The sequence below is a fragment of the Stylophora pistillata genome, chromosome 4 (assembly GCF_964205215.1).
Source record: "Stylophora pistillata chromosome 4, jaStyPist1.2, whole genome shotgun sequence".
Classification (NCBI taxonomy): domain Eukaryota; kingdom Metazoa; phylum Cnidaria; class Anthozoa; order Scleractinia; family Pocilloporidae; genus Stylophora; species Stylophora pistillata.
Genome location: NC_142522.1, coordinates 1,851,242 through 1,858,917, shown reverse-complemented (window position 1 = coordinate 1,858,917; position 7,676 = coordinate 1,851,242).

The window sequence follows — 7,676 nt, the reverse complement described above, 5'->3', positions numbered from 1 at the left end:
CTCACTGCGAAGATCGTTCTCATATACGTTTCTGTAACCGCAGTTCAATATGTGATTCTCATATATTCTTAGCAAAGTTTGTAACTGTTGGAAGAATGTCAGCGATAAAGTTGCAAAAAGCGTCAGAAGACAGTCAAAACAAAGAAAAAACTTAATAAACCCGCAAGGGTCGTTTGTGTTACAAACAAGGTTGGCTTTCTTTTCCGACTCTCGAAATAGTCAAGTCATTCTTGATTCTAGTCAAAGCGAGATCTTTTAGCTATATAAGAAATCCAATATTGAACAAGCATGCTCGGTCAAGATGGCTGGATATTAGCCGCGACCGCTATCTGACTAGTCTGCTTCGCAGCCTTTTTTGGATGTCACACAACACTCCCCCCAACCACCTAAAAAAAGGCTGAGCCCGCAGTTCTCGAAATGTCCCGCTGTTTTTCCCAAAAAAATTAGTCGGTATGTCATGTACGGAGAAATATTATGTCTCAATACATGTTATGTCCTATATTTCACCTCTACTAACTATGATTTCACATACATATAATGTCCTAACAACATACAGTTATACAGGGCTATACACAGCTATACAGGGCTATACACAGCCATACAGGGCTATATGTAGCTAACAGAGCTATACAGAGCAATAGAAAGCTATAAAGGGCTATAGACTGGCTATACACAGCTATACAGGTCTATACAGAGCTATACACAGCTATATAGGGCTATACACACAGCTAAACAGGGCTATACACAGCTATATTCAGCAATATAGGGCTAATATTACACAGCTACACAGTTACAGAGAGCCCTAATAATAATAATAATTTAATATTTATATTGCGCAAATTAACATGTCGATATGATCAAATGCGCATCACAACACTGTTCGGGGGACTTTGGCCTGATTGCATCAGCAGTTTACAAACAATCGAAGGAAACTTATTTGAAGATACCCCCTTCCCCCCAATTCCCAGTAAACAGGCCAGATCACATCACAGTAATCTCGTGAGTGGGTTCTTTAACGTCCCCTGCCTAACCAAATTATCTAATTAATAGATGCAGGAGACGGGACCTACGGTTTATTCTTCCTTATCCGAGAAGACTAGAATGTCTATCCATTTCTTATTAAAGAAAGGTAGCGCATTCTCCTCAGTTATTTTAAGACCTTGAGTGTTGGTCCTGCCGGGGCTCGAACCATCGACCTCGACCTCCCGCACAACAGTCCAGCGCTCTAACCAATTGAGCTCACCGGCAGGCGGTATAGATATAAAGGGCTATACATAGTTATAAAGGGCTATACACAGCTTTACAGGACTATACACAGCTATATGGGGCTATACGGAGCTATACAGAGCTGTACTCAGCTATACAGAGCTATACACTGCTATACAGGGCTATTCCCAGCTATACAGGGCTATACACAGCTACACAGAGCTATACACAGGTATACAGGACTATACAGAGTTATACAGACCTATACAGGTCTAAACATAGCTTTAAAGAGCTATACATAGCTATACATGGCTATAAACAGCTATACAAAGCTATACATAACTATACACAGCTATACTCAACTATACATATCTATACACAGCTATACAGGACTATATAGTTAGCTACAGAGGGCTATACACAACTATACAGGGCTATACATCGCTATACAGGAATATACAGAGCTATACACAGCTGTACAGGGCAAAACACAACTATACACACCTAAACAGTGCAATTTAAGTGTCCCCTTCTGAGAAAGCCGTTGTTCCAGGGGCCAAAAGTGGTGGTCAACTGGTTCTGTTGAAACTTGGCACCAAAGTTGAGTGTGATAAGTTGTTTCAAAAGCCACTTTGGCTTGCTTCTGACTATTTGTTCTGGAGTTTCAGAGGGGGGGGGGGGTCCCATTAGTGGCCTATGGAGCACCAAAAATTCAGCCCTCTCAGTGGCATTTTGAAAGTGCTAGAAAACTCCATTGGAAAATTGTGTTGCCAAATCAATTCGACCTTGGACTCTAAAATAGTGGAGCTTCTACTTCATAAATGTAACTTTGTTCTCAAGCGATTAGACAGAGAGGGACCTGGGGCTAAAGTTAGGTTAAATTTGAGGTCAAAATCATTACCCAAAATTGCTATTTTTCAAAAAACCATAACATTCACCTGCCTTCTTGCATAACTTTCATACCAAATCCAGTACGTATTTTAGTAACCCATTTATTAAAATCAGTTGAGAAAAGTTTGACTATTTAAGGTTTGATAGGTTTTTGGCACAAACTCTCCATGCCCCTCAAAGGCCAAGCAAAATGAAATTTTGAGCATGATTCATGCTATGAACAGACTGAATTCTTGACATAAGGCCTTTATCTTGTAATTGGTGACAGTAGATCTATAAGTTATCTTTCCCTCCGCATGCATAATGTTGTACACAGTTTATAAATGATATTGGAATTGTAATATAGCATATTCTATTTAAGCTTACTTTCTCGAAGATATTAGCTACTCTGTAAATTTCGAGCATAAGTAAAGTATATGTATGTATGTATGTACAAGTCATTTGCTTGGGTTGTATCGACTTGTGCGACTTTCCACACTCTTTCAAAAGCTCAACGGATTCTTCTGACTTAAAAGGCGACAGATAAATCCTTTCTTGACCTGCTCCTGAAAAACAAGCTTTCTCTGAAGAGGCGAGGAGAAGCTTGACTTTTCCTGTAACCTTCGAAATTTCACTTATTAGATGCTTAATCTTCGATGCTTCCCCAGATGGGTTCATCCGCTGGGAACTCAAAATTATCCAGTAAAAAAATCGTGTAGAAATGTTGGCTTTACGAGCAATTTTTCAGCTCCGCTACCGGATGATCTCCAGGATAGTGATGTACTTGCTGAGGAGCTTTCGCCGCAAAATCATGGAATGGTTTTACGTCTGTACCGTTAACGTAGATCACCACGGTTCGTCTGTTAGAATTGAGTATGTCGTTTGCCACTGTCATCGCCCCAGTTGTCTTCCCCATGCCCGTGGCACCATTTATGAGAAGGCATCTGCATTTGTGCCATGAAGAAAGGTAATCTTTTATTTTTTTTGACATTCTATTTCGCAATTGACGAAATGTGGTACCGTATGGGAGAGAAGAGACCAATTTCTACAGATTCTGGTAAATCAATGCAAAATATTGGGATGGAAAATGAGTTGAATCTTACAGAGACATACCGAAATTTCCATAAAATGAAAAGGGTAATCAAGAGAAATAGCAACAAAAGGAGAAAATACCTGCTAACGTCTCCATAATTGGTTTTGGTGAATCGCCTGAAACCAGAAACCAGATGAGATGTTATGTCATCAAATAAAGCAACAGCTACTCAAGCTGTCTTCCTAATCTTTTACTACACATTCTCGCTATTCTTCCTTACTCTCATTTGCCTGTTTTGTCGTATCCCACATTCTTCTCTTTTCACATCCATTCTCTGCGACATCACCTTCTTTTCCCACTTTTTTTACCTTTCTTGGAAGTCCGCTCTTGGAAGTCTGCAACTTGGAAGTCCGCTCATCTTTTGTCGACTATTTCCGGTTTTATCCTTGTATAGTGTATGTACCAGCCAAATCAGAGTCTACAACCCAACAAATAATTTATGGCCATGTTTACTTGTCAACAGGATATCTTAAGTTAGAAGATGGTGAATATTGACAGGAAGATTCTAGGATACCTGAAATACTTTCTTCAATCGGCTGGGGTGATCCAGCACGTTGATCTTGTTGATGAGTCATCTGTAAGAGCAAGTTTTGAGTTTTCAACTAAGGATACCAAGTTAAGCATACATTCTTAGCAGAGGAGTAGGACGCTCTGTTGTCCGTTTTTTTTTTTCTAAGACACCCTTCGCATGCGAAACGAAAACTGGACAAGTAGTTATTCATTTGTTAATTTCGAGTATAGATGGACAACAGTAAGATAAACCACATGCAAGAGAGTATGAACAGTATCTATTCTCTTGCCACATGTAAATCACTTTGACGTCAGTTGGAATTTGATGCCATATGCACACTCAGCACGCCATTAGACCAGCTTTGGTCGATGAGATTTTGAGTTTAGAGAGGAGAAGCTGAGCTCTTCTTTTCCTGGGAAAACATGTAATAACTGGTCTAGTACTTAACACTTTTTAGCCGTAAAAAAGAATTGTTGCATTCGGGACTGAAACTTACCAAATTATGAATGATTATTCGCTTGTAAAAAACATACTTTTTAAGCTTTTTCAAACCAGAGAAATCTGTAAGATTCGATTGTCGCTAAGAATGTCTCCTATCGAGAAGCTAAGCCCGGCATGGTGGCTCTCTTATCTCGTCTGAGCTTTTTCCCAATCGATGCATTACTTACCTACCCACAAAGCTAGCAAATACTTTGCTCATCCTAAAAGATCCACCAGATTTTTAAGATAAACCATTCCCTTGGCTCATCTGTAGAAGTAGAATGCAGCAATTCAACCCTTCGAAGTTCGAAGGGATCCATAATTGCACTCGACCGAGGGAAACTAAACATTCCCGCTTTTGCCTATGCATATTAATATGAAATCCAATTAGTAATTTCATTTAATTTCATATTAATATGAAATCCAATCTCGAAATGTCACTAGGCCGATCCAGCCCCTAATAAGAAAAAGGCTATGTTGTACCCAGGAGGAGTAGAGATATTGTACAAATTCGAGCAATTACCTAGATTACTGTGAGAAATTATCGAAAAAAGCTGTCAAGGCGATGATGGAAACTTAGCCGGGTAATGACGTCACTCCATAGCAACCAGCCTTTTCGAATATTTGAACTTCCGTTTACCCGAGGCTCGTGATGGCATTTTCACAACTTCAAGCTGTATCAATAACGATTCGCTTTAGTTGAGAATTGCCCTGAGGTGAAACATGATTTGACCAGGTTTTGTATTCGAGACCCATCATGACATTAGGTACGACTGAGGCCCTCAGTACACTGAGGTTGTGTTCTATTGCTGTCTGTTAATTGATGGATCCTTTGGAAACTTTCTGGTCTTCTTGGTAGTAAAAGGTACTTAAAAACCAGACGAACTACAAGTGATTACTTTATTTTAAGTATGGCGGTGGCAGATTTCACTTTAAGCTTTTTTTGGACATGCGCATAAGCGTTGCTATGCAGGCGTGAATCCGACTGCATATGGTTCTCCAACCGCGCAGTTTCGTTAAGGATATGTTCGATTTTTCCCATCCATCTTCTGCCGCAAAGAAAGACGCTTACCCTTTCCCAACCTTTCTGATAACCGAACAAGCACGAAGCATTCAAGAAAAAATCCCAACGGTGTTATAGTGCACGGTTCTTTAAAATGTAAGATCGTTATTGAAAACACTAACGCTACATAACTAAACATGCAGTTTTCTTCTACCTTGTCCCTACCTGGAGAAAGAACTATGGTTGGAAACAGCTTATCTGGTTTCTCTCCTCCTCAGATTTTAAAGACTACGGACATTGATGTGACAAATACAAACGAAACGAGAGGTTACGAAGCTAAAGTAGAAGCGAGTTTGTCGTATGCAAACTCTGCCTTGGAAGCATCTGATGAAGAACAGAGCGTTAAAGAAACAAGATTTTAAATGACATCTGTCATATCTTTCATACAATTTTAGAATCTTCTCTCTTAAAATTTGATGAGTGAAACCATGAAAAAGAGCGTATTTGGAATGGTTTCGAAAAGTTGAGTAGAAACGTAGTCACAACTGCCAAAAAAGGAGGGTTGGATAACAAAGAAAGCCAATGAGAACTCGAAGTGAGAACAGGCTGTGTGCCGTGAAAGAAATCTCGTTAAGTCGAGAATGTGACCCAGTCACGCACGAATGGATTGTTTTTTCAACTGGAATGGATTGTTTTTGCTAGGAAGATGGCGCGCGGCGTTTTTTTTGACCAATCACAGATGTCAACGATCATCATCAATTCCTCCTTTATGTAGACACGCCGTAAAACTTTGCTTTGAACGAAACAAGCATGCTGAGTTATTAATCAGCAAGGGCCATTAATGTTCTTGCAATAATTAGGCGTAATTAGGAACATTTTAAGACCTTGCGTTTAGATGACAAATGAAAGCTCCTCAATTTTCAAGTAAGAACATTTTCAATTGAGCGTTGAAAAACCGAAACCAAAGTAATTACAATTACCAATCAGAAAAAGTTTAACATCGGCATTGACCAACCAGGGTTTGAAGTAAAAACAGGCAACCTGGTTGAAGCGCGGGAAAACGCCAGTGATCAAGATGGGATTGGTTCTAGTTTTAAATCTGATTGGTTAATTGAGAGGGTGGTGCGAGTAATCCGGACCAATCACTGAGCTAGGTGCAGCAAAACCAAAGCAATGATGGATCAGTTTCGATACTCGGTTGAAAATTGCTCAAATGACCGATAGCCAATATTCAAGTACATTTGCATCAAAGTGGAGCCTAACAAAATGAACACCAATTCCTACAAATAACAAAAAAGTAATCAATCTTCGATAGCGAGCCGTTAGAAGTCATAGTCTTCCACCAGTCAAACACAAAGAACCCAGTAATTAACGACATCTATCACTAAAACAATATTAAATACTTGTTAATGAATTGGTGATGAAAATAAGGACATATAGGTTCGCACTGCGTACTTGTGTCTAGTGCAGAATAATATGAATATATTATTAGATATGATGATTACAGCTATACCGTCTGCGCGTTAAGTTTATCATATTATTATATTAAGGAAGCTGTTTGATAGTCCATTAAACAATTAGAGGATGAGTTCCGAGTTTTCTAAGAAAATTAATCCGCGTGAAAGTTTTTCAGATTATGATAGCCAAAACTAAAGCAAATTATGAATACGGGGAACAGATTCTTTTTTCTAATACATACTCAAGAAATACCAGTTGCAATATGTTTATATGAAATCAGTTTTTGATAATTTTGGTAAGAAAAAAAACCAACAAATTTCAACACAAGGATTTCCGTAATTATCTAATTCTGTAAAAAAAAAAAATACAATTTGGGCATAATTTGCGACGAGTGTCCTCCATATTTTAGCAGTTACCATAATTACCAATTTTAAGGGCAAAAGTCCTGGCAATGGGGATGATGGAGCCCGTGTAGGGGTGTTGTGTATCAACAGTATTTTATCGACCCTTTCAGACATTCGTGTCAGTAGCAGAAACTATCGAACCGAGCCTCATGAATGTATGACATACTAGGATTCAAGGACTAGTCATCTCCACTTCCGCAGAAAATCTCTGCAGCATGTCCTTCGATCTAGCTTTTCGGTCTAACCGACGTCTTAGCTTTTAATGAGTGAAAATATTTGTTTTAGGTTCTTTCACAAACTAGGTTTTTTCACCAGAAGACATGCTTTTTCCTCCTTTCCATAAAAGAAAACGCCGCTACGAAAACAAAGCACAGTATTAATTTCCTTTTAACTATTCACAAAATTGATGCCAGCAAAAAAGTGAAAGAACAGTCATATCGACAATCCCTCTTCTAGGGTCTTGGAACAAAACAAACAGCTACATGTACCACAGTAACAGTCGTTATTGTAAAAATACCGTGCAAGGGAGAACCAATCAAAAAACTTATTAATTTTCAACATGAATTAGTCTCCGTATTCAAGGACAATGAAAATGAAGCTCATATTATGTGATCCGATGTGTAATGCCCTCCTAGAGAGGACACTATTCGG